The sequence below is a fragment of the Ursus americanus genome, chromosome 2 (assembly GCF_024610735.1).
Source record: "Ursus americanus isolate L20-20 chromosome 2, mUrsAme1.1.p, whole genome shotgun sequence".
Taxonomy (NCBI): Eukaryota; Metazoa; Chordata; class Mammalia; order Carnivora; family Ursidae; genus Ursus; species Ursus americanus.
The window spans coordinates 85,746,664-85,772,368 of NC_142128.1; the positions used below are offsets into that span (position 1 = coordinate 85,746,664).

Sequence of the window (25,705 nt, forward strand, 5' to 3'; positions counted from 1 at the left end):
CTAAAAGACAAAGATCCTTGTTTTTTATTTAAGAAGTCATAACTACAACACTAGTATCTCACCTAAAAATCAATAATAATTTCTTAATATTTTCGAATATCCACTCAGATTCCAATTTCATCTGTCTCAAGATTTTTTTTCAAGATTCAGAAAGGTCCACACACTGCATTTCATCGATATTGGAATATATTTTGAATGGCATGAAGAGTCACCGAAGGGAATACGCAACCCAAGTGGGTAGCAGCTTTTTGTGTGTTTTCTTCACTGCTTTGTTATTGTTGTAGTTGTTGTTTACTGTTTTGGTAACTCAGTGCCTAGACCAGTACTTAGCACATAGTAGGTGCTCAACGGATGCTTGTTGTTTAGGTGGATAAATGGTGTAGGGATGCACTTCAAGCTGAGGGAGCAGAAGTGAGTGTGAAGGTCTGAAGAGCTATGACATCACAATGTGTGTGTGAGTGTATGTGTGTTTTCACACCACCAATTGGGTGTCCTACAATTGAACTCAGTTCTGACGCTATCTACCCAGAGACAGCATCAGCTCCCACAGGTGAAGGACTCGGCCCCGAAGACTGCCCCGTCTGTCCCTTTAGCCACCCGTCACAAAGTGAGGTTGTTCCCTGTGCTTCGGACCAACTGGCTAAAGATCAGAGGCTCCCACAAGTCCCTCCTGGGGTTTGATTCATTTGCTAAAGTGGCTCCCAGAACTCAGAGAAACATTTTACTTACTAGATCACCAGTTTCCTATAAAAGGATACAACTCAGGAACAGCCAGACGGAAGAGGTGCATGGGGCAAGGGATATGGGAAGGCTTGCAGACCTCCTCTGCTTTCTAAGCAAGAACTCTCCCCACATTTCCAAATGATCGCCAGCCCAGAAGCTCTCTGAAGCCTGTCCTTTTGGAATTTGCTTCATTACACAAGCAAGACTGATTAAATCGTTGGCCAGTGGTGAGTGACTCAACCTTCAGCTCCTCTTCTCTCCCCAGAGGTGGAATTGAAAATTCCACTCCTCTATTCACAGGTTGGCTCCCAGGCAGCCAGCCCGCCCCCAAGCTTCAGTTAATAAAAGTCATCTGATTAACATAACAAAAGACATCTTTACCTCTGTCAACACTTAGGAAACTTAAAATGGTTTTAGGAGCTTTGTGCCAGCAACAAGGGAAAGACCAAATATGTATATCTTATTATAAGGCACAATGTTACAACAGTACATTTTGGGAACAATCCACTTTATTGGTGGCTGGAGCATAGATTTGGGGTGATGGAAGGAGACGTGACTGAACCAATGTAGGGGTCAGATCATGCAGTGCTAAGCAGTGTGATTAGGAACTTTCTGAGGACTTTCAGGAGTGAAGTGACGTGATCAGATCCTCATCTTGGAAAAGCTGACTTCTTACGCCTGAGGGACTCACAGAACCCTTGCAGATGGTGTCACACGCGGAGCAATATCAACCAGACAATGAAAGTTAATTAAAGAGAAACTACATATTGATTGCAATGTCCCCCAAAAAGTTCTGGGAGAGATCACATCCTTAGCGTAGTGAAGCTCTGCAAATTTTCTCTGCTAAGTCTCTTGCCTGCTGAAATCTGACCCATGAACTCAGTTCGCACAGGGTCTCTTGAATCTTTCACCTTGTATCCTTCCCTCATCTGTTTTGTTTTGCTGTCCTCTGACGGGCTTCAGGCTCTGCCAGTTTCCCCGAGACTAGCAGGCCACGTGGAAGGCAGCTTAGCTCTCTGGGAGGCAGTTCTATAGTAACATCTTATCTCTTTCCCCCTCGCGTGACACCAACATCTTTTTTTTTTTCCGTTATGTTCAGTTAGCCGCCATGTAGTGCATCATTAGTTTTTGATGTAGTGTTCAACGATTCATTAGTTGCGTATAACACCCGGTGCTCACCCCAACACCTGCCCCCCTTAATACCCATCACCTGGCTTCTCTAGGTCCTGCAACGTCTGTTTGAGGGACGGTGAGATTCTGATGAATGTTTTTCCCCAAGAGTGCAAATCCTAATTATTACACTTGAAATTAAGCCTCTTTCCTTTTCCACCGGAACGCTGCTCTGCCACATACTTGAAAATTCCATCATCGGTGCTTTGACGATGTGTACAGTTAATTGGAATGTCACTGCTCCAATCTCAGAATCTCGCCTGGGTGCCTCCACACGTGGTGAGCAGCACCCTGGGGCTCTTCTGTGAACACAGGGGGAAGACGCTAGGCAGGAGCGGAGCCGGGCTGGGGAGATGTCAGGCAGAAAGCCACGAGGAGACTGGTTTCTGGCAGAATTTGGATTTTAGAAATGCATAAAAGTGTATCTACTCAGGATTATACTTGATTTCTGGGGACTGGATTGTTTTGGATGAGATTTAGAGCAGCTAGTGGTAAAATAGTGTTACATGTTTTGGGCCAGTCACTTCATAATTGTGTATTTTATAGCCTACTAATTTGTAATATTGTACTGAAACATTGATACTTATTTTAGAATTTTATTTAAGCACCATGGGCTTCTTATAAGAAATCTTTATAGGGGCGCCTGGGTGGCACAGTCGTTAAGCGTCTGCTTTCGTCTCAGGGCGTGATCCCACCGTTCCGGGATCGAGTCCCACATCGGGCTCCTCCGCTGGGAGCCTGCTTCTTCCTCTCCCACTCCCCCTGCTTGTGTTCCTTCTCTCGCTGGCTGTCTCTCTCTGTCAAATAAATAAATAAAATCTTTAAAAAAAAAAAAAAAGAAATCTTTATAGACCAATAATGAGGGTTTTTTTTTTTTCCTTTTCTAAGCAGGCATCACCATACTATCCTTGCTTTTGTTAGATTTCTTTTAAAAGCCTATTTAGAAACATGCTTATTTTGAAAAACCATTGGGGAAACTTGCATACTAAAAAATTCTTAATATCACTGTGAAAGACACCAAAAATATCCTCTGATCAATGGCTATAAGGAAGGTTTTCTTAGATTTAGAATTGCTTTAGTGTGGTATATTACCAAAACAATCTTTTTGCAACCCACTTGAAAGTTAAAGGATCATTCTCAAAGGAATGTTAAGGGAAACAGATGGGTAAAGCACCAAATTTGGAGTTTAGAAAACTTGTACATTGCAATAAAATCAATAAACGCATGAGTTTCACCGCTTGCCTTCCAAGACCAGTAAGTCCTTTTAACACTTTAAAAAGATACCAGTATTCAAAGTGTTAGCAATTACTTCTTTAATTTATGTTAATCCATGACACAGTTCGGAAAGAAAGAATAAGAGGTGACACAGACCAGTCCTAAGCCTTGCGGACATGCTTAGCAATTCTAACGATAAAGAAGAAATTCAAGGGAATTGGTAAACTTCTAGACCACGACTGATTTCAGCTGCCCCTTTGCTGCTCTCCCAGTTTCACAGATGACAAAAAGTAGCTTGAACACAGTTGGCGGCAGACTGGACACTAGGACATCCCCTCTGCCATCTCTCAGAGCAGTGTTTTCTTTTTCTTTTTTATATTATGACTCCACATGTTTCTCTTTGCTTTGGAAATGGCTACTCCAAGTATATACCGGTTTGTGAGTTTTCCAACGGTCAGATCGGGAAGGGACTTGCAGGACATATAAAGAAACTCAGATTGCATGGTAAAGGTGATGGGGAGTTATTGATGGCCTTGGTATTGTAGAAAACTCTCTCTTCCAAACCTCACTAGTCTTTGCTTAGGTACTTTATGTCATCTCTCAATCTCTACATCTCCTCATTTCAATATTATCTCATGGTATAAATGATAGAATTGCTAACTGTATCATGTGGAAGTTGGTTCAGAGGTTCCTACATTTAGATTTTAGACATACTTGTAGCATATGTATATACTTATGGCTTTGAAGTCCTTCCTTCCACTAAGAAGGAAATAAGTTGCAGAATGGTATATGGCTTCTGGCAAGAATACCATCTCAACTGTGTTTTTTCAGCAGCGCTCTTTTTTCCTGAGTCTGGTATGAATTATGATTTCTAACACTGGATTTATTTTTATAGAAAGCTCAATTTATCTTAGAAACTACTGTTAACAGCAGTGAACGCTAAGGCCAAATATTGATGCACACTGTTGTAATGGCAAGCATTCTATTTTCCCAACTTTCAGTACAATTCTGTAGCATCCATTGAATACTCTAATGTTGTTACTGAAGATGATGAGAAGATGATGGAGAAGTGTGGTCCAACAGGACTGGACTTTCTTGAGGTAACCAAAAAGGTTGACATAGACCTTGTAAATTAACCGTGGGTATATCAACCTTCTTCCATTGTGTTGTTGTTTTTTTTAATTTAAATTCAATTAGCCAACTTATAGTACATCATTAGTTTCAGATGGAGTGTTCAATAATTTATCAGTTTTGTATAACACCCAGTGCTCATCACATCATGTGCCCTCCTTAATGCCCATCACCCAGTTACTCCATCCTCCAACCCATCTCCCCTCCAGCAACCCTCAGTTTGTTTTCTTTTTTTTTCCAAAAATTTTATTTATTTATTTATTTGAGAGAAGAGAATGAAAGAGAGAGAGAGAGCATGAGAGGGGGGAGGTCAGAGGGAGAAGCAGACTCCCTGCTGAGCAGGGAGCCCAATGTGGGACTCGGTCCTGGGACTCCAGGATCATGACCTGAGCCGAAGGCATCGCTTAACCAACTGAGCCACCCAGGCACCCCCCTCAGTTTGTTTTCTATAGTTAAGAGTCTTCCATTGTTTTTTCACTCTGGATTGTGTTTGAATCAGCAAGCCCTAGGAAAAGGTAATTTTATTCATTAATCCTCAACCACTCATTTTCATTGATTAAATAAAAGTCTGAAACTCCTAGAGCTACCTATAATAAGGCAAGCACTGTGCTGAGCATTTTATGTACACTCTCTTCAATAACATGGAAATATATACACTCTATTCAATGTATATGACGAAGGATTCTATGGCAAATATCGAACATCTGCATTCAGCATGGTGGGGCATCAAAGGATTCTCAATCTGGGGTATTATTGGCATTTGGGCAGCTCAACTCTTCGTGGTGTGGGAGGCCCCCAAAAGTCAGGGTGTGTAACATCTCTGGCCTTTGACCACCAGGTGCGCATAGAATCCACCAGTCAACAATGTGACCTCCCCACCTACATTTTCAAATCCCTACTAGAGGGATGGTTCTAGCCATGTGGTGAGATGAGATGGTCACCATCCTCCCTTTACTCAAACCACTCTATAAAAAGAATTTCAGAGGAAAGATCTCAATGTTTTTGTCCAAGGCAAAATTCCTGACCAACCTACTTGCCTGACCTAGTGAATAAAGCTCTCCAGGCCACTGCATGGGTGTGAAAAGCTGAGGGTTATGAGTAATCTGCCCTCCTTTCACTGACTTGGGACCCAGTGGTGCGTCCATATAGGGCTGTACTGTAGCTGCCAGAGAGCTGTAGTTCCTAAACTTCAGTGTGCTAGGAATTGCTTAGAATGTTTCTGACAATGTAGATTTTGATTTAGCAGGTTTGAGCCAGGGCCCAGGACCTGCATTTTGCAAAATCACTCCGGATAAATGTGATTCAAGTTGCCACCTATTCATCCTTTCTATATATACTCCCTTAGAAGATTTCAACTCCAGGAAAACTCTTTTAGACCAACTGGCAATAAAACTCACTTTAATAGCAGTGTGCAGGAGACTGGGAAGATTCTAGTATAAGTTGAGAGCAATACTAGAGGAAGAGGCAGCAGTAGTCTTAAGTATGTCTTTTGACAGAGGGTCAGAGCTCAGACCTATCTGAAGGGAGAGGAGATAAACAGCCTGGCCCCTAGGAAAGGCCATGGTTTGTGAGCTTTCTACACCTTCCCCAGAAGATGGGAATATGGCACATGACCTCCGCACAAAAATGGATGGGAATGGAGGAGTAGTTTCCTGAGCTGTGATGGACAAAAGTCTATGTTCACAGACACATCTCTCTGGCTTTACTGGGTTCATTTTCAATAATGAAGGGTACAATAAGAAAACGTGTGCTGGAATTCATCCTCATGCCTGGTTGATACTCTATAGAGGGAGTGTATTGTGTAAAACCAATTTAAAATGGCAGCCTACTTTCTGTAGGCTTGCCATAGCTCCTCATTTACAGGGCTGGCCCCAGCACACATGAGGAAGGAGGTGAAGTTTGTTGTGTCCTGTTCCCTCTTTCTCCACTCTGCTTCAACTCTCCTTCCTCTTCCATCAATCATCTCCTAAGACCTACTAAGGAAGCCCTTCAGCCCTGTTCTTCCAGAAGTTCATTCTCAGCTAGTGTGTATCTAATCCTTACTGGTGGGTTAATCAGAAAACAAATTAAAATTTTCTTCTAGGAGGCATTGATTTCAAGGGGTTCCTGAAAAATTATAAGATTTTACCACACAAAAGATGAAATGCAAATGGTGAGTTCAAGCAGCTAGGTGATGGGTATTGGGCAATCTGTCCAATAACTCTGAAATAAAAGGAAATGAAGTGTCACTATAAGGCTGGTCATGTGACAGTGTGAGTTAGAACCTCATCGAAGTCATGTCAGGGTATTGGAGGGGACTTGGAATGAGCAGGTGGTCCATCTGTAGGCTTGTAGGCATATCGATACTTGGACTCCCTGGGAAAAAAAAATTTTTTTATCTTCTTTGCACAAATCTCCACTAAAGAAAGTCACAAGGAATAACAACTATTCTATCACTACAAATTCCGATTTACCATCATTTCTCTCTCACACGGACGGTAGGGTCCCAAATTGCACTGACTCTGCCACTACTACCCCTTTGCCATTGACTCCCCCTCCTCAGCTCCATGACCTTGCATCTGGTAACCTATTTAGCACCCTGAACCCCAAGTGATCTTTCCACAAATGCTAATTAGATTATGCCAATTCCGTGATTAAAACCATTTTGTGGCTTCCCACTGGTCCTAGGATGAAGACCTCCTTGCCTGGCCTCCAAGGCCCTTCACGATCCTGACTTAGCCTCAGATCTCCCCTCCAGCCTCCCTGGCCTCCTTTCATACTTTCACATGTGCCATCACGCTCCTGTTACTTGATGACTCTGCACAGGCCGTGCCAGCTCCTGCAGGCTCTCATCTGTGTGGCCCCAAACCCGTCGTCACCGTATTGCTTAGACCATATTTTTGGTCCACTGCACCAATCACGTCACTGTTTCTCTTTTTTATGTAGTTGTGTGTTTATTTGATTAACATTTGTTTTCCCAACTAGACTATGGTCTCTATGAGGTGAGGACCTGGGTGTTCTTACTCATAAGTATATTCCCCATGTCACAGACAGACCACAGTAAGTTCACAATGAATATACGCCTAATAAATGCATGGACCATTCCTTTTATCTAACTTTGGGTGAAGCCCACTTTTAGTCATTGAAAGTGGTGGGGAGCTTCTGGCTCTCCCCTTGCTTTTGGATGTAATATACTATCACTTTGATCAAAGTGCACAGATGCCTCATTAACATGCAAACTGGGCAGTATAAATTAATTTTAATGTCACTAGATTAGTTTATTAACATATGTTGTTAATTTTCTTCAATTTCTTCAATTTGTTAATTATCCCCTTGTGCTCAGACTCTGATTCGGTAACTGGAATTTAGAGCCCCTAGAATTTTCCATATTAGAAAAAAGAATCTCTCTTCCTTCCTCCCTTCCTTCCTTCCTTCCTTCCTTCCTTCTTTCCTTCCTTCCTTCCTCCCTTTCTCCCTCCCTCCCTCCTTCCCTCCCTTTCTCTCACTCTTTCTTTCTATATAACAGCAGAGTAGAAAAATATATCAGCAAGAGACAGAATAAAGAAGTAAATGTTAGAATGAGCTTTAAGACAGCAATAAAGAAATGGGAATTAGTGATTGTTTTCAAGAAAGCACCAGAATCTTATGAGAGATTTTTATTTTAAAGGAACAAGATTGTTCTTTAAACTGTACCAACTTCTTTTTATTGAATCTCAATCCAATACAAACCCATATTGTATCCTGACCAAAGTTTCTCCTGTGCTTAGATCTCAGAGATTATTGCCTAAATCTGAATTTGTTTATTAAATCTGTTTGTTTATTTACTAAGAATGTCTATAATTTTTTAAATAAAAATAATCATTTATAGAGTACCATGTGCCAGACACCTTACATACAGTATCTCATTTGGTTCTCAGATACAGGTTGTGATTATTTCCCCCATTTTACAGAGAAGGAAAGTATGGTTCAGAGTTAGGCAATTTGCCAGGACTCACAGCTTTGGACAAGCCCAGATTCAAATTGTAAGTATGGCTGATTCTAAACCCTGTGCTCTTGTCTCACTTCCCCTTTAAAATGAAATCCCAACATTTGCCAGGGTTTAAGGATTTCCTCCATTTTCACAGACGAAATCACTTAAAGCAGTGGGTCTCCAAGCATGAGCCTCAGATCAGGAGAATCAGCATCACCAGGTAATGTGTTAGAAACTCAAATTCTCGGACCCTACCCCAGACTTAGTGAATCAGAAACCACGGTCAGGTGGGATGGGCCCAGTCATTTGCATTTTAACCAGCCCTCCATGCCAGTAAGCTGCGCACAGAATTTGAGAACCAGCGCCTGGAGGAACAGAGAACTGAGCAGCCTTTATTGCCGTCTGAGCTAGAACTGACCATCTGGCTCACACATCGTACTGGCTTTCCAGATGCCACTCCTGGAGAATGTTTCTCGCTCTTTTTCAAGATCCCCAGCGAAGCAACCAGTACATGGTGACCTGAAAGCCTTCCACGGATTTTGTTTTGGTTTGAAATGGTGGCCCATAAGCTTACACTGGTTAAGTAAACAGGCAACATCTGAACAAAATTTAACCTGGATGTTGTGGTGGATTGCAAAAGGTCACTGTATTTTGTGGTGCATGTTTGTATATGTGTCCTCTTCTTCTTTCGTCCAGAACAGGAAGCGGAAGTTCTAAACTACCACGAAGCCGGCTCTTGGTATTTCCGGCCTTACTGAGACCAGAACGTAGCGGAAGAGACAAATCTTTCTTGTTAGAGTTCCAATTTGATTTCCAAATCAAGGTGCACAGGATCAAAGGTCTCTTGAGTACAGATCAGCATCCCAAACTTTGATGCTTATCTAAATAAACAGCTTGGAACTCTGCTCTACTAGTTGTAACCATAGGCAGGTGACGGAGATAAAGAGAGAAATCTGCTGCTAAGGAATGAGGGGAAATTCCCACCTAAGAACTGAAAGCAACAATCTTGGAGCATGTGTTTGCCTTCCTTTTTAATTTTCTAAGGTATGGTGATCAACACCTTTAATAAATAGAAGATTGAAGTTCTTAGAACTTGAGTAAACTAGGAGGAAAAACAGTTTCCACGAATGGCTTCTTTCATTATGATAAAAAATAGCAGAGGAAATTTAAGGAGTTACCCTGCCAAGAATTTTGGCTGCAGCTGAACTAGTTAATATACTTCTGTTACATGATCTTTAAATAAGTTAAAACATATGGAAGTAGAAGAAACAGAGAGAAAAGCTCATACCATGTTTTCTATTTACTATTTAGCTTAGATTATCTCTTTCGACCGTTTTTTGTTTCTATAGGGAAAAATAATTATTCACACTACAAGAAATCCAAGGAAATTTAGATTATTTTTAAGATAGTGAAACTTCTAGATGAAGTGACCCTGGAGGATAATCTGTGAATCAAACGAGTGCATTTGGTGTGCCATTGGGCAAACTGATAAAACCCATTAATCTTAAAGGAGATGAGGAGTTTCTGCTGTCACCAGGGCTTCACTTGGTAAGTTAGTCCCACTACCGTGTACACATGAAATGAAACTGGAGGAGTATTTTAGTCATACTCATGGTTTAGAATCTTTAGAACCACTAGTCTGGTACTTGTGTCTGTGAGTTTTAAAGGGACTGAGTTTTCAGTACCAGCCTTCCAATATCTGGACTAAAATAATCACATTAGCCCTTGTTAAAATGTACTCACAATCAAGTAATAAAACAATAGCGTTCTCCTTACTTTATACCTAAAGCTTGAAAATCTAATCAATGTCTCCACTTTGCTGCACGCGTGAATGACATTGTGTTGCTTAGAGCTTCCTGAAATACTTGTGCGCCGTATACATTTCTAATCCGTATAAGAGAACACGGATACATAAGCGATGTCTTTTCCTTTAACTTAAAATAATAAGGCAATTTCTGTACAGTCTGAGAACACAGACACCTCTAATCTTGGATGAGAAGCTCTGGATTCTAAGTTGAGCCCTGTTATGAAACTACTCTTTGCTTTAGAACTCCACCTTGTGGTTAGATGTTAAAAATGTAGATCCCGTTGGATTTTATGATCCTGGTTTATAGATTGTTTTAAAAAGGAAGTCAGGATGGACATTTTTGGAAAATACTGCAGTTGAGATGATGTCTGAAAATAACTGAGACTTACAATTGGGTATTTAAAACTGTATCTTTCAGATTTAGCTTATTTCCAGATAATTTTTCCCATTGAGGCACTTGTTTGCCACTTTTTGTTAAGAAATTAGTTTTGGGCTTCTTAAGGATTGAAGAGACTTTCAGGGACCAGCTGTTAAGTTAGTTCTGGAATGGAAGGAGCCGTTAAGGGGAACCTCGTTAGTAGTACCTTCCCACACCTTCTGTGGATTAGATTAGAGATTACAACCTCAGAACACCGGACAGAAACACAAGAAATACTCTAACACGTGGTTTAACTTGGTTCAAGAAAGCAGACAGGTGCCACCTGGAACATCCTGTGATTTCATTCTCTAAGTTGCCTCATCACAACCTAGAAAAGCTGTATGGCATCCGCTGTACGGCAGCTCTCTATGCCGCGTATAGCCCACGTCAGGCCAGCACGAAGTCCTGCTAAGGCTAAGCTGGATGTCCTGGGACCAAGACTAGAGCTCTTTGGATTTACATGAGGTGCAATTTACAGAATTTAGTGAACAAAATACAATATTTTATTATACTGACTTGTTTACATGTTATTCTTGACTCCTGTCTTTTCTTTTTTTCCCACTCCAAAGCAAATGGTGACTCTACCTGAAAATCACACCCAGAATCTTACAACTCCTCTTCATTCCATCGTTCCTAGCAATCAGACTGAGCCTATCAGAACGTAAGTCAGATTCCCATCACTCCCCTGCATAACAGCCTTCCATGACTCCCCTTTCACTTAGAGGAAAAGCCCAAGTCCTCACAGGGGTCTTCAAGGCCCCCCTGGTGGGCATTACCTCTCCAACATCATGTCCTCTGACTCTCACCTGCTCTCCTTCTGCTGCAGCCATACAGTGGCCTCCTTGGTGGTCTTGGCATTGAAAAGCCTTTGGATTACTGCTCTGTCTGCCTGGAGTGCTCTCCTTTCTGACACTCACAAGGTGTGCTTTGGGGTTACTCAGAATTCATGCTTCTTTCCCGGCCCCACTATTTAAAATTGCAACGCTCCCCCTACACTCCCAACCCCACTTCGCTGCCTTTTTTTTTTCCTTAGCCCTTATCCCACATACCATACATTTTATCTCGTGTATTATCCGGTTCCTCCACTAGAATGTAAGCTCCACGAGTAGGGCGTTTGCTTATTTTGTCCACTCCTAGTGCTCACAACAGTGCCTGGATCGAAGAGGGTAACAGTAAATATTTGCTGAAGGGACAACTTTCTCACCCATTTGTCTTTTAGTCCCTTAGGTTCATGTCTTATTTGCTTGCATTCTGGTACTTAGCACAGCGCCCTGCATTTAGGTTTTTAATAAATGTTTGGTGGATAAATGCAGGATTGTTGAAGTGCCTTCCTGAGAACTCTCAACTTATGGAGCGTGTAAACATGGAACCATTACATTTTTTTCTTATTTCTGATTTCAGAAAAGCTCTCTGTTGAACTTGCCCTTCAGAACATCTTGGCCAAGGTCATTCCTGTCAATGTGATTATCAGGACAGTCTTATTTGAGTATTTAAGACTGTTCTTTTTGTTTTTAAGATTTTATTTATTCATTCGACAGGAGACAGCCAGCGAGAGAGGGAACACAGGCAGGGGGAGTGGGAGAGGAAGTAGCAGGCTCCCAGCGGAGGAGCCTGATGTGGGGCTCGATCCCAGAACGCCGGGATCACGCCCTGAGGCAGACGCTTAATGACTGAGCCACCCAGGCGCCCCTAAGACTGTTCATTTTAAAACTTTTTCTTAAACTTCATCTAAAGCTTTTCTGCTCCCTTTTCCCTGACACTGTCTACCTGGTGACCTGAAAAGTGGGTGTATGTGAACTCTCTTGCACACTCTTTCTTCTTTCTTTTCCTTTTGGACCTTCCTTCTCATGTCTCATCAAACCCCAGACTCCCACACGTCCTCACAGCGCTTACTGCAGCCAACTCAGTGGGAAGGGAGAAGAAACTCTGCTCCCAGAACTGGTCACAGAGTCAGGGTTTACAGCACTGTTGCTGAGACTTTTATGCACATATGAATCTCCTATTGGTCTCGATAAAAAGCAGATTGTGATTCAGAAGATTGAGGGTGGGGCCTGAGACTCTGCGTTGCTAATTTTAACTCCCAGGTGATGCTGATAGTGCCTGTCAGAGGGTCACACCTGAGTGGCCAGGGATTGAGGAGTCCTCTGCTCATTCTGAGTTAGCCTATTTCTCTCTGATGCTGGTGGGCTCTGTTGATATGGCGGTCTCTACATAGGAACTATTGGTGGCTTGTAGGGGTCTCAGTTTAGCTTCATTTTGGGCCCTTCATTGCTGCCAGGGGTAAAAATTCTAAACATTTTTCCAAGGTGGGCTGCCTGGGCAACTCCCAGGCCTCCTGCCCCTTGGCTAATCTCTGTGAACCTTCTTATGGAGCCAAGGAATGAGAGGGATGATAGTACATATCCTTTATGGGACATGGAGAACTGGGATTGGGGAGTGTTTGTCCCCTTCCTTCTCCTAGACGCATGGCAGAATGGTGTCATCAAACCTTCAGATGTTGCCTCCTATTTCTAGAATCTCCTAACACAGGAACAGATGTTATGCAACTCTTTATTCTCCCCCAGATTAGGGAAGGGACTGTAAAGGCAAATATGCCACAGGTCTCTTCTCTGATAATGGCCTCCACCCTGAGAATGGTCTCACCAAGCTTGGCCTCTATACTGGGATGAATGTAGACCTCTGGACTTTGCAGCCCAGGGTGGTTCTAGCTAGGAAGTGATGCCTGTTTCTGCGGGCACCCGGCTCTCCTTTAGGGCTATTCTCAGAGATTTACTCACTTGCCTTGTGGAAGGAAAACTTCCCTCTACCCCCCCCCCCAAGAAGGTGGGGGAATGGCCTTCTCACAGACACACTTGACCCTCAAATGATGAATGATGACCTCTTCTGTCATTATCTTCTTATAAGATCTGTTAATGCTCACATTGCATGGACTTTGCCTCCATTTTTGGTTCCTCCTTTTCTCCCTGTATCCCTCAGGCTTCAACATGGACTCCAAATTTAAAACTTTGTTGGAGGGTGGCGGTCTCAGGAAGCAAGGACCCAGAGATGGGTAGAGAATGATGGTCCATCCCCCTTGGTCCCTGCCCCAGGGATGAAATAAGAGCTGAGCACCTCTTCTCTCATATACCGGTCTTTTCCTCTTTTCTGTCCATATCAGAGAGTTGAGCTCTGCCCTTCTTTCTCTAACCCAGTCTCAGCTGACAAGTGCCAGCACCTGCCCTGGCTCAAATTCAAATCTCCACCACCACCACCTCTGTATATAATTGTTTCTGTATCATCTCCCACCTGACCCCCCATCTGTAGTCTCACCCTCAAGATTTTGCACAGGTTACGGCCAGTTATATTCTGCTCTGAAACTTTCAACAGCTTCTCCCCTTACCCAAATCTAAAATAAAGCCTAGACTTTACACCCGTTCCTAAGGCTATGCACATCCCTGCCCCAGCCTGCCCTCTCTCTCTCTTTAGGGCCTTCACACCACTCCATCAAGGCTCTGCACAGGAGAACGTTGAAGAAATGGATGGATTTTTAAAAATTTTGATGACATGGGGCGCCTGGAGGTTCAGTCAGTTGAATGTTGGGCTCCTGCTTTCGGCTCAGGTCACGATCTCAGGGAAGGGGGATTGAGGAGATGGCTGAAATAGGTGATGGGGGTTAAAGAGCCCACTTACCATGGTAAGCACTGGGTGATGTATGGAAGTGTTGAAATCACTATATTGTACCCCTGAAACTAATATAACACTGTATGTTAACTATATTGGAATTAAAACTAAAAAGAAATAAATGCTCATGTACTTAATAATTGCAGACCCATAGTAAGGGAGTGCTCTGTAAAAGGCAGATATTTAATAAGTTGTAGTAGTATTATTCTCACTGCTGTTTCTATGACCTGTTAAATGGAAATAACTATATAGTAACTAAGGCTGAAATGTTACCAATGTTAAGCTTAGAATTATTTACCACTTTGGATGATAGTCACAACAAACTTGTAAATAAACCTGTAAAATTGGCAACTAGATGAATTTCATGTTTTTTCCCCAGATCTTAGCTATGATGCTTAAATTTAAAAAATTGAAACTCAAATTGACTTCTTAGAGTCCATACAACCCATAGTTTTTAGCACCTATAAGCAAAAATATACCATTTGAATTAATATTAATACTGCCATTATAAAAAATATTTTAGGGGCACCTGTGTGGCTCAGTCTGTCACTCTTGATTTCGGCTCAGGTCATGATCTTAGGGTTCTGGGATTGAGCCCCACAGGCTCTGGGCTCAGCGGGGGTCTGCTTGAGGATTCTCTCTCTCCCTTGCCTTCTGCCCATCCGCCCACGCTCTCCGTCCCTCTCAAATAAATCAGTAAATCTTAAAAAATATGAAAACGTTTTAGAGGCTATTTCAGATGAAGAGAATTTACAGTTTGTTCAGGAAACTTTTTTAACAACTGTAGTTCCTTCTTAATCTTCTCTGTCATCCTGTCTTAATGTCAATGCCAATATTTTAGCTTTTTAAAAAATGTAATAAAATGTCAGATAAGTATGTAGTATTTTCTATCTGCAGGATAATAAAGGATTGAAAATATTATATTGTTAATCGTTATATGCTCGTGAGAAAATTACTGTGAAATGCAAAATTAATTTCAGTTCTAGACAGGATATCTTAAAGTGAGTTGCACTGGGTCAAAATGAGCATACATAGCTTTGAAGATAGATTTTAAAAAATTATTTTGCAAAATTTTTCCTTGAACTCAGAAGTCTTATCATACGATGGTTCCAACAGTAAAAACCACTGATACTTATTGAGTAAAACTACATACTAGTTACTGTACCAGGCATTTGAATACACTTAGCCATTTAACCTTTCAAATATATGCCATAAGTAGCATCCCTGTCCCCATTTTACAGATAAGGACACTGAGGCTTTATGAGTTTCAGTGACTTGCCCAAAGTCACACAGCTTGTGAGCAAAAAACCTAGGATTCATGCCCGTTTGCAGTATCAGTAAACGGAAGAATATAGGCTTGATCTAGCTACCCTTCCAACTAGCTAAATATCTAAAAATTAAGTCAAAAATGAAAATTAGTGCTAGAAGAAAGATCTGATCTAAGTCCACTAGACTCACTCATTCATTCTTGGATAAGAAAATTCTGTCCAAGTGAGATGAATAGTTTTCTCTAAGGTCACACACCACTAGCAGTACGAAAGCCTTGCTCATTCTACCTCGCTGCTTTAAACATTTGTATTGAGAAAGAGAGGAGAAGAAAAAGAAAAGTTTATAGGCCCCAGGGTTTCACTCCTAAAAGGTATTATGATGAATTTTTTAAATAATGATTTTATTTACTTACTTGTGAGAGAGTGAAAGAGAGAGAAAGCAGGGGAGAGGGGCAGGTGGCAGAGGGAGAGGGAAAGCAGGCTTCCCACTGAGCAGGAAGCCCAATGCGGGGCTCAATCTCAGGACCCTAAGATCATGACTTGAGGTGAAGGCAGACGCTTAACTGACTGAGCCACCCAGGTGCCCCTGAATTATTTTTATAGTGCAGAATCCTTCTATGAAGAGAATAATTCACCCCCATTTGTATCTTTTTTTGTTTTCCTATTCTGAGCCTAATGGATTTATCATATACTTCAATATTTGTTCATGGAAACAAGGATCATTAGCCCTTGAATCATCCATAAAATTTTACATTCAGATCTGGGTTGTCCAAACTTTTCTTTCTTCAAAACCTTGAGCATATAAACCCATGATATTCACATGGCTTAAAGTAATCATGAATTAAGCAGAGATTTGGCTCCAAGTGTTGCCAAATGGCTTCTGTGTCAGTGAGCCTTACATATTAACAAGGTGCAAATCAGGTGAAACCAACAAGCCCGCTCTTTCAGAGTCCAGCTTTGTTTATTCTCCCCTTTTGGCAAGAAAACTGGAGTGGAACTATTTCATATGTGTGAAGTAGCCAGACATTGTGAGCCTGTGGTACCATGAGCCTTATCTCTCAGACCATTAATGCAGATTGGAATAAGCAAAGAAAGGGAAGCCAATAGCAACTGTGGCAGCGATTTTTAATTCATTGCAAATAGAGTTGAATAGGAGATCTTAGAACTTCTGCCAACGTATCTTGCCACAGCAGCTGGCAGCTGTCCTTGATCGTGCCGGCGGCCTGAACACAGGAATGCCCAGCTCTGAGAACACAGCAAAACTCTGAACTGATGTAACAGATAAATTAGAAAGTGATAATTCACATCGCCAAATAATTTTTCATTTTGTAAAAGATTATGGTAATTAAGTTCCTAATAAGCTTTCTCAGGGCTGCTAACATATAATTTTTAGAAAATTAAAATTATGACTCACATGCAAATATAACGTGAACACATGTCAAAGATTTTATTCACTCATTTGTTAGTGAGGGAATTGGGAAGATGGTAAGACTGGGTCAAAGAGCATTTGAAGACTTCAGATATTTATAGGTAATTTAATGAAGAAATGTTAGGAGAAGATTACTGAACTAGATGCAAAAATACTAGTTAATACCCATAACCACAAGCCTTGGGATATTCTGTTCCACAAAACACATTATTTGCATCTCTACTAGAAAAAAATCTATACAGTTCATGGTAACATTATTAAATTTGGGACCTTTAGTCAGCAGTAAATAGTAAATTTTTCTTTGAAGATTTTATTTATTCATTTGTCAGAGAGAGTGACAGCACACAAGCAGGGAGAGTGGCAGAGGGAGAAGCAGGGTCTCTTCTCAGCAGGGAGCCCAGTGCAGGACTTGATCCCAGGACCCCGGGATCATGGCCTGAGCTGAAGGCAGATGTTTAACTGACTGAACCACCCAGGTGTCCCAATAAAGAGTAAATTAAACAATGACATCTCCCAGATAATCCTTGGATTGGCCTTCAACCATCTGATACTGATTTTTTTTTCCTTTTTTCGGTTTTGGATACTTTTCCTTCATAAGGCACTTAATTTTTAATAATTGTGTGATTTTTTTGTAATATAGGCACAACATATGTATGTAATGATATGGAAGTAGAACTCAAATTATTAGATAAAATAGAAGTTGTGTATAGAGGAATGGAAAGTACTTAGAGGAACCCTTTGAGATGAGTCAACATGGTCTGAAGACCCCCTTGGATTTACTACTACTATTTATCAAATGCTCCCTGTGTGCCAGGCATGACATTAAATGCTTTATAAGTGTTACAACTAATACTTATGTGATGACCCTGAAAATAACTCTTATGATAAGACAACTGATGATAAGGGAGCTAGACAACTTACCTGAGGTCATATAGCTCACTGGGTAGGAGAGCCATGGTCTAACCCCTCGATTGTTGGGCTTAAAACTGGTGCTTTATAGAGGTTACTCTATACTCTGCCATTGTCAGCATTTCATTATGGGGGTAAAGATCTTAACGTTTTCCACATTTAATTTTTTTATCTTATTTTATTTAAATTCAATTAATTAACATATAGTGTTTCATTAGTTTCAGATGTAGAGTTCAGTGATTCACCAGTTGCATATAACACCCAGTGCTCATTCCATCATGTGCCCTCCTTAATGCCCATCAGTTACCCCATCCCCCCACCCACCTCCCCTCCATCAACCCTAAGTTTGTTTCCTATGGTTAAGAGTTCTTATGGTTTGTCTCCCTCTCTGATTTTGTCTTATTTTATTTTTCCCTCCCTTCCCCTATGATCCTCTGTTTCATTTCTTAAGTTGTGAAACCATATGATAATTGTCTTTCTCTGATTGATTTATTTCACTTAGCATAATACCCTCCTGTTCCATCCACATTGCTGCAAATGGTAAGATTTCATCCTTTTTGATGCCTAAGTAATATTCCTCTGTGTGTGTGTGTGTGTGTGTGTGTGTGTGTGTGTGTGTGTACAGACCACATCATCTTTATCCATTCATCTGTCAATGAACATCTGGGCTCTTTCCATAGTTTGGCTATTGTGGACATTGTTGCTATAAACATTGGGGTTTTAAGCACAAATATTGACTCTTAATATTTGTCTCCGTATGAAACCTGGAGATGATATTTAATGGAGATTTACTGATGGCCACTGTGCAATTGCCTTGTCCTTGTCTTATTTAATCAACACAACAATTCCATGTGGGGATTAAAAAGCACCTTTAGTTTACAGGCAAAACACAATGATATTTAACTAGATCACTATTTGTTCTAATTTAGGAATCTCCAAATGTCTGGTGGCATAGTATATCTGTAAAATAGAGTGTCTTCCCCATTCAGAGTTTATAATCCATGAGAGACTGTGTAAATGTAAGAACATATTGACATTTATAAAACTATGCAAATATTGAACAGAAACAGATTCAACAGAGATGTGAATCATGTACCATTAATAGCTTTCTTAAAGCACTGTGAACATCTCATTGAGATAAATGTATCATTGGTAACTTATAACTTTTGGAAAAACATTTACTTGCTTTATTATTAGGATGGTGCAGAGACTAGTTCAGTAATTTGGACTTTCTGACTCCTGGCCCTCTATTCAGGAAGTGGTGTTATATACCCTGATGTCTTTCCATCTGTCCTCCCTTTCTCCTTCCCTCTTGCCCTCCCTTCCTCACTTCTTTCTTCCTCTCTCTCTTCCTTCTTCCCTTCCTTCCTTCTTCTTCCCTCCCTCTCTCCTCTCCTTCCTCTCCTCTTCCCCCTCCTCCTCCCTCTTAATCTCTAGGTAAGACAAAATACTTGAGAAACACAAATTTTTCACATTTATATTTTATTTTCTACTTTTTTGTATCTAATAATCCCAAATAGTTATCATGGTGTTAATCTATTACTGTATCCTTCCTACATCTTGCCAGAAGAGAATGTTGGCATTCATGGGTAGAGATATATAGACACCTATGTTATTGTGGGAAGCTGAGCACATCTGATTTAAGATTTGTGAGGTTTAAATGAATACGTGTGTTAGACATCTTGTCTGGCCTTTCTAACCCATTAATTGCAATCTATATATCTATGCTATGTATCTATTGGTGCGAGAATCTTACTGGATCAGTGCGTTACAGAATCACGTAATCAAGAAGGACCTTTAGGGGTGATATGTCCAAATTCCCTTTCAGTGAAGTCATCTCTTTCACAACATCCCTGCTATACAATTGTGCAAGCATCAATAATTGTCTATGCCTCCTTGGACTCTTAATGACTAACAGTGTGTTAGTTTTTCTAGGACTGCCATAACAAATTACCACAAACTCGGTGGCTTAAAACAATAGAAATTTCATCTCCCACCGTTCTGGAGACTAGAATACTGAAATTAAGGTGTTGGCAAAGCCATGCTTCCTGTGAAGCCTCTAGAAGAGGATTTTTCCTTCTTCTAGTTATATCTGGAGATATTCTTTAGTTGGTGGCAACAAAACTCTAGTCTATGCTTCTGTTGGTGTATCTCTTCCTATGGCTGTCTTCCCCTCTTACAAGGATACCAGTCATATTGGATTAAAGGCCAACACTAATGACCTCATCTTAATTTGGTTACATCTGCAAAGGCCCTGTTTCCAAATATGGTCACATTATAGATACCAGGAGTTAGGACCTCAGCATATCTTTGGTGGGGGGTGTCACGATTTAATCCATAACACACAGCATAACTGAAAGAGCTAAATGATTTGCCTGGGTATGTCCTGTTGCTCATACTTCTGTTCTTGGCTTCTTGGCTAAGAATCCTTCACATATATCCAGTCCTGAAGCCTAGCCCGTCATCCTTTCATTGTGATCCCTCCCACCCCACTTGCCTGACCTGGTATTGCAGGGAGATCCCAGACCCAGTCTTACCCCAGACATACCCCAGACCCAGTCTTAACTCAACCATTCCAAGAAGCTTGTTTTATTGTTGAACGGGTTAAACTGTTAAAAGTTCTTTTTTATCTTTGGTACAATATCTGAGCCTGTGTAACTTCCAGGCTTTGGTCCTAATTATTTTTTCTGTAGTAACACATAAAACCACTACATTTATTCTTACATACAATGCCATATTTTTATATCAATATAATTTACAAAGTTATTTCATATTATAAATTAAATCTCGATAAAAATGCTTGTAGATTAACAAAATGAATTGTCCATGGTCATAGAACTTTGAGCTGCAAAACTTAGATTCCTTGAAAGTCAGCTGAGTCTAGGGCCAGTTCTTTATATTATGCCTTAATTGTAGTCCTCTTCCTTACCACATTTATTTATTTATTTATTAATTTTTAAAATTTTTAATTAAAAAAAGTTATTTTTTTTGAGAGAGAGAGAGAGCATGAGTCGGGGGGGGCAGAGAGAGACAGAGAGAAAATCTCAAGCAGGTTCCACATTCAGCATGGAGCCTGGCGTGGAGCTTGATCTCACAACCCTGAGATCATGACCTGAGCCAAAATCAAGAGTCAGTCGCTTAACTGACTGAGCCACCCAGGAGCCCCATTACCACGTTCTTTTAAATATTTGACCCAACACATATCCTACCTTCTTGTAGTCTCCTTCTTAGTTTTATTCGTAAGATCAACTTTTGTACAAATACTCTAGGAGATGTATATGAGAATGTTCTTGACAGCACTATTCATAAGAGCAAAAACCTAGGAAAACTTAACAGCGCATTGACAGGAGAGTGGAAATGAGAGTATATTTATTCAATGGAATATTATTTAGCAGTCAACATTATTGAACAACAGCTTTTCGAATGGATAATACAAATGTAATGTTAAAAGAAAAAGTTCCAAAAGCATACATTAAATATGATATCCTTTTATAAAGTAAAAAACAATATTAAATTAAAACTATACTCTTAGGCTTACTTGAAGATGAGATCTAATAACAAAAGATGAAAAGAAGAGCTAGATAAACACAAGATACAAGGTGGTGTTTTGAGTGCAACAGGGAAATGCATCGTAATGACCACATACTGGTATCCAGTTACTATTGCTGTGTGACAAACCACCCAAATCTTAGTGTCATAAAACAACCGTTTAATGATGTTCACAGATTCTATGCATCAGAGGTCGGGACAAGAAATAATGGGGATATCTTGTGTTTGCTTCATGATGTCCGAGCCTCAACTGAGAAGACTGGAAGGATGGGCTGAATTTGGGAGTTGGGAGCTGGAATCATCTGGGGATGTCTAGCTGTTGATGTTGGCTAATGGCTGGAACACCTATTTGTGGCCTCTCTGCATGGATTCTCAGTGTGGGCTAATTTGAGTTTCTTCACAGCATGATGCCTGCATCCCACGAGCAAGCATCCAAAGGGGGAAAAGCAAAAGCGCATGTCATCTTTATGATCTAGTATAGTTGTATAGTGTCACTTTTGCCAAACATTATTGGTCAAGGCAGTTACAATGGTCCAGTTTCAAGAGGAGGATGCATAGACCTCACCACTCCACCGGTAGAATTTCAATATCATATTGTAAGAATGGGACCTATTTTTGTGGCCATCTGCCGGAGATACCTTGTGGCCACTGTCAGAAGTAGAAGTAAGTTATTGCCAAGTTCTTATTTTCTTTTAGGGTGGTGGGTTCATGGGATCTTGCTACATCATTAAAAACAGACAAGCAAACAATCAAGCATAAAAATAAATGATTAAGAACATTTGTGATCAGTGAAGAGAATGTGTCTTAAACCAAGTATTATGATTACTATACTTTTGTGTCCTTGAAGTCCAATAAATAAATAAAAACAAACCTGGTGATTAAATTCATCTCCCTTAACTTGGATGCTCCAAATTTCTTAAATATTCTTTATCTGATGTGCCTTTAATGCTTCTCACCATCTTGGTCATGCTCTTCTCAACATTCTCCAGTTAATCAGCATTTCTGTTAAAGTGTCAGAACAAGAGGGCAAAGATGGCTTCTATCTAATGCAGAATACAGAGGACTTTTTACTCTTATAATCTGTATAGAATATTTCTATTAATACTAAGACTTACATTAACTTTGTTAGTAGCCGTCTCACATCATCAGCTCGTACTGAGCTGAGGTCCGTTGAAACCTTTGCATTGTTTTTTTTTTCCATGCCATGCTATGCCATACCATGTCTTTCACATCACTGAATCCAGATTCTCTCATCTTGAATTTTTTTTTTAAGATTTTATTTATTTATTTGATGGAGAGAGAGAGACAGCAAGAGAGGGAACACAAGCAGGGGCAGAGGGAGAAGGAGAAGCAGGCTTTCCGCTGAGCAGGGAGCCCAATGCAGGGCTCGATCCCAGGCCCCTGGGATCACGACCTGAGCCAAAGGCAGACGCTTAACAACTGAGCCACCCAGTTGCCCCTCATCTTGAATTTTTAAGTTGTTTTCATAAATCTGAAACAGTCATTTACATTTCTCTTTGTTAAATTTTAAATAGATTGCTTTCAGTCCATTTTTCAGAACTTTGAAACAAAGGAGAATTTCTACTGTATTATCTAGTGTATTAACAGTCCTCACCAATTTTGTAACCTTCACAAGTTAGTATGCTGATTATGTTTTGATCTAAGTTGATCAGAGCAGGGCAAAAAGTAAAATCCTAGTGGGTTTAGGATGATGTGATTTGTTTTTAGTGAATCCAGGATGTCAGGCTAGCTTCCTTCCTTCCTTCCTTCCTTCCTTCCTTCCTTCCTTCCTTCCTTCCTTCCCTCCTTCTTTCAAGATTTTACTTATTTATTTGAGAGAGAGAGTGAGTATGAGCAGGGGGAGGGGTGGAGGGAGAGGGAGAAACAGGCTCCGGGGCTCCATCCCAGGACCCTGAGATCTTGATCTGAGCTGAAAGCAGATGCTTAACTGCTTAACCAACTGAGCCACCCAGGTGCTCCCATGCTCTCTTTTTTAAAGGGTAAACAATTCATTGACATATTTCTCATTTCAAGAGAAGGTAGATGCTATATTTGCCAGTCTGTGGTTTTCAGAATCTATTTGAATTGATTTCTTCATTCATTCATTCATTCATTCATTCATTCATTCATTCATTTTACAGACACTATCCTAAGTACCGGCAATAAAAAAGTAATTAAGATGCAGCCTTTAACTTCAAAGACCTTGTATTTTGTTTCTCCTGCTCCCTACTCCTTTGGAATCAGGGCTTTGGGTATCTTAAATCTTCTGGCACAGTTCCATCATTTCCCTTAAACGGTTTAAAATGGGATCAGATTTATGAATGTTATATTGGAAGACAAAGGTAGGGTAAGAGGCAGGAAATTGCCACCTTACTGAGGCAAGCCTTTGTGGAGAAGATGGAATTTCAGGAAGTCTTAAAACATTTGATGAATTTTGTTTAAATCTTGACGGATTTTTGTTAGATTTGACATAATACAGAAATATAGTAGAATTTAGAACTAATTATTAACTTGGCCTGAACCACATAGTAAGTGTAAACATTTTTACCGCTGTTGGAATAAATCTTAGAATGCGAGGACTAGCACGCATCTCTCACTAAAACTAGTTTTCTTAAAAAAGAAATTAACCTGGTGCCTGGGTGGCTCAGTTGGTTAAGCAACTGCCTTCGGCTTAGGTCATGATCCTGGAGTCCCGGGATCGATTTCCACATCGGGCTCCCTGCTTAGCAGGGAGTCCGCTTCTCCCTCTGACCCTCCCCCTTCTAGTGCTTTCTCTCTCTCTCTTTCAAATAAATAAATAAACAAAATCTTTTTAAAAAAGGAATTAACCTTATTAAATTTCCCACTGAAAGTTTTATTTTGATATTCTGTATGTGCACATGATACGAGGCTAAAAAAGCTTCTGGAAACCGTGCCTCAGGCATTGAAGAAGCAACGTTTACACATTTTATTGTAGAACCCACTTTTTTCTTCAAAGCAGTAACTTTTTACTGCCTGTTGTGCTCCATTATTGTGCTACTAAATCTATAGGGATAAGAAATTGAGAATTTTACTAGAAGTGAGCCAAGTGTAACTCTTTCCCAAAACTTAAGTGTTTGCATTGCCATCTCACTACTCAGATGGACTTCATTTTACCACTCAGTTCTTCTTGTCAACCCCAATTTTGCCCTTTACGCAAGGTATGTATGTGTGTGCATTTTGCTGCTGTTTTCTTACTTGTCTGCCCCTTTCCCATTATCTAACAGTTCATCCTTTCAGACTGGAAGAGGGAGGAAAATAGATTGCCATGGTCCCTTTTCCTGAGTTTTGTTGTTTCTCTTCTCAAAGACTAGTATTGGCCAAATTGAAGGTGGTGAGAAGCATTGAATTTGGGATGGCTCTAGTGACAAAGTGGTTTTTCTTGGGGCTTCTTGGAAGCAATCAGTCAATGAGAGATTCTTAAAGAGAAAGGAAAGAGAAGTAATATAAAGAAGGTGGACATGGTGAGGCTGTAAAATTGGTCACACATTCAAGGATATTTCTTCAATTACTGTGCTATTGAATAAAGTCCTGGGCTGACTTCTCTGCCTCCAAAGAAAGACAACTCCTTTTTTTTTTTTTTTAAGATTTTATTTATTGGAGAGAGATTGACAGAGCATGAGCGGGGGGAGAGGTAGAGGGAGAGGGAGAAGCAGACTCCCAGCTGAGCAGGGAGCCCAAAGCAGGGCTTGATCCCAGGACCCCGGGATCATGACCTGAGCTGAAGGCAGACACTTAACCAACTGAGCCACCCAGGTGCCCCAAATGTCTACTCTTAATATTATTTCTTTTCTCTTTTTTTTTGTGGGGAAGAGGGTAAGGGGATATGGGGAGCAGAGGCAGGGCCAGGAGGGATGTTGGAGAAGGAAAGGATAGCATGGAAGTAGGGATAGGAAGGGGAAGTGGAGGTAGGAAGCCTTGTATATCTGTAGGAAGTGAAATGAGATTTCTTATTAAATTACAGACTTGGGGGTGTCTGGGTAGCTCAGTCATTAAGCGTCTGCCTTTGGCTCAGGTCATGATCCCAACGTCCTGGGATTGAGCCCCACGTCAGGCTCCCTGCTCAGCGGGGAGCCTGCTTCTCCCTCTCCAGCTCCCCCCTGCTTGTGTTCCCTCAATCCCTGTATCTATTTGTCAAATAAATAAATAAACAAACAAGCAATATCTTTAAAAAAAATTCCAGGCTTGGGTTGCCAGGGTGGCTCAGATGGTTAAATGTCTGCCTTCGGCTCAGGTTGTGATCTCCAGGTCCTACGGTCGAGCCCTAAGTTGGGCTCCCCACTCAGTGGGGACTCTGCTTCTCCCTCTGCCTCTTCCCCTTGTTCATGGGCACTCTCTCTCTCAAATAAATAAATAAGTAAATAAATTAATCTTTAAAAAATAATTCCAAACTTGAAGGCAATTTGGGGGAATATATTGATGGCCAATACCATGTCACACAATACGGTGTTGGGTGTTG

General features: G+C 40.8%; 1 long non-coding RNA gene across 1 annotated transcript in view; it reads left to right on the forward strand.

Moving 5' to 3' along the window:
- The window catches only part of LOC123801337 (uncharacterized), a 61,439-nt gene extending 43,266 nt beyond the window's left edge, over nucleotides 1–18,173 (forward strand). The window contains exons 10-16 of the long non-coding RNA XR_015722738.1: nucleotides 109–950; nucleotides 4,110–4,208; nucleotides 8,136–8,240; nucleotides 8,343–9,232; nucleotides 9,538–9,736; nucleotides 10,983–11,074; nucleotides 13,390–18,173. This is a non-coding gene — a long non-coding RNA (uncharacterized LOC123801337). The remainder of the gene's footprint in view (nucleotides 1–108; nucleotides 951–4,109; nucleotides 4,209–8,135; nucleotides 8,241–8,342; nucleotides 9,233–9,537; nucleotides 9,737–10,982; nucleotides 11,075–13,389) is intronic.
- The last annotated feature ends 7,532 nt before the right edge of the window (nucleotides 18,174–25,705 follow it).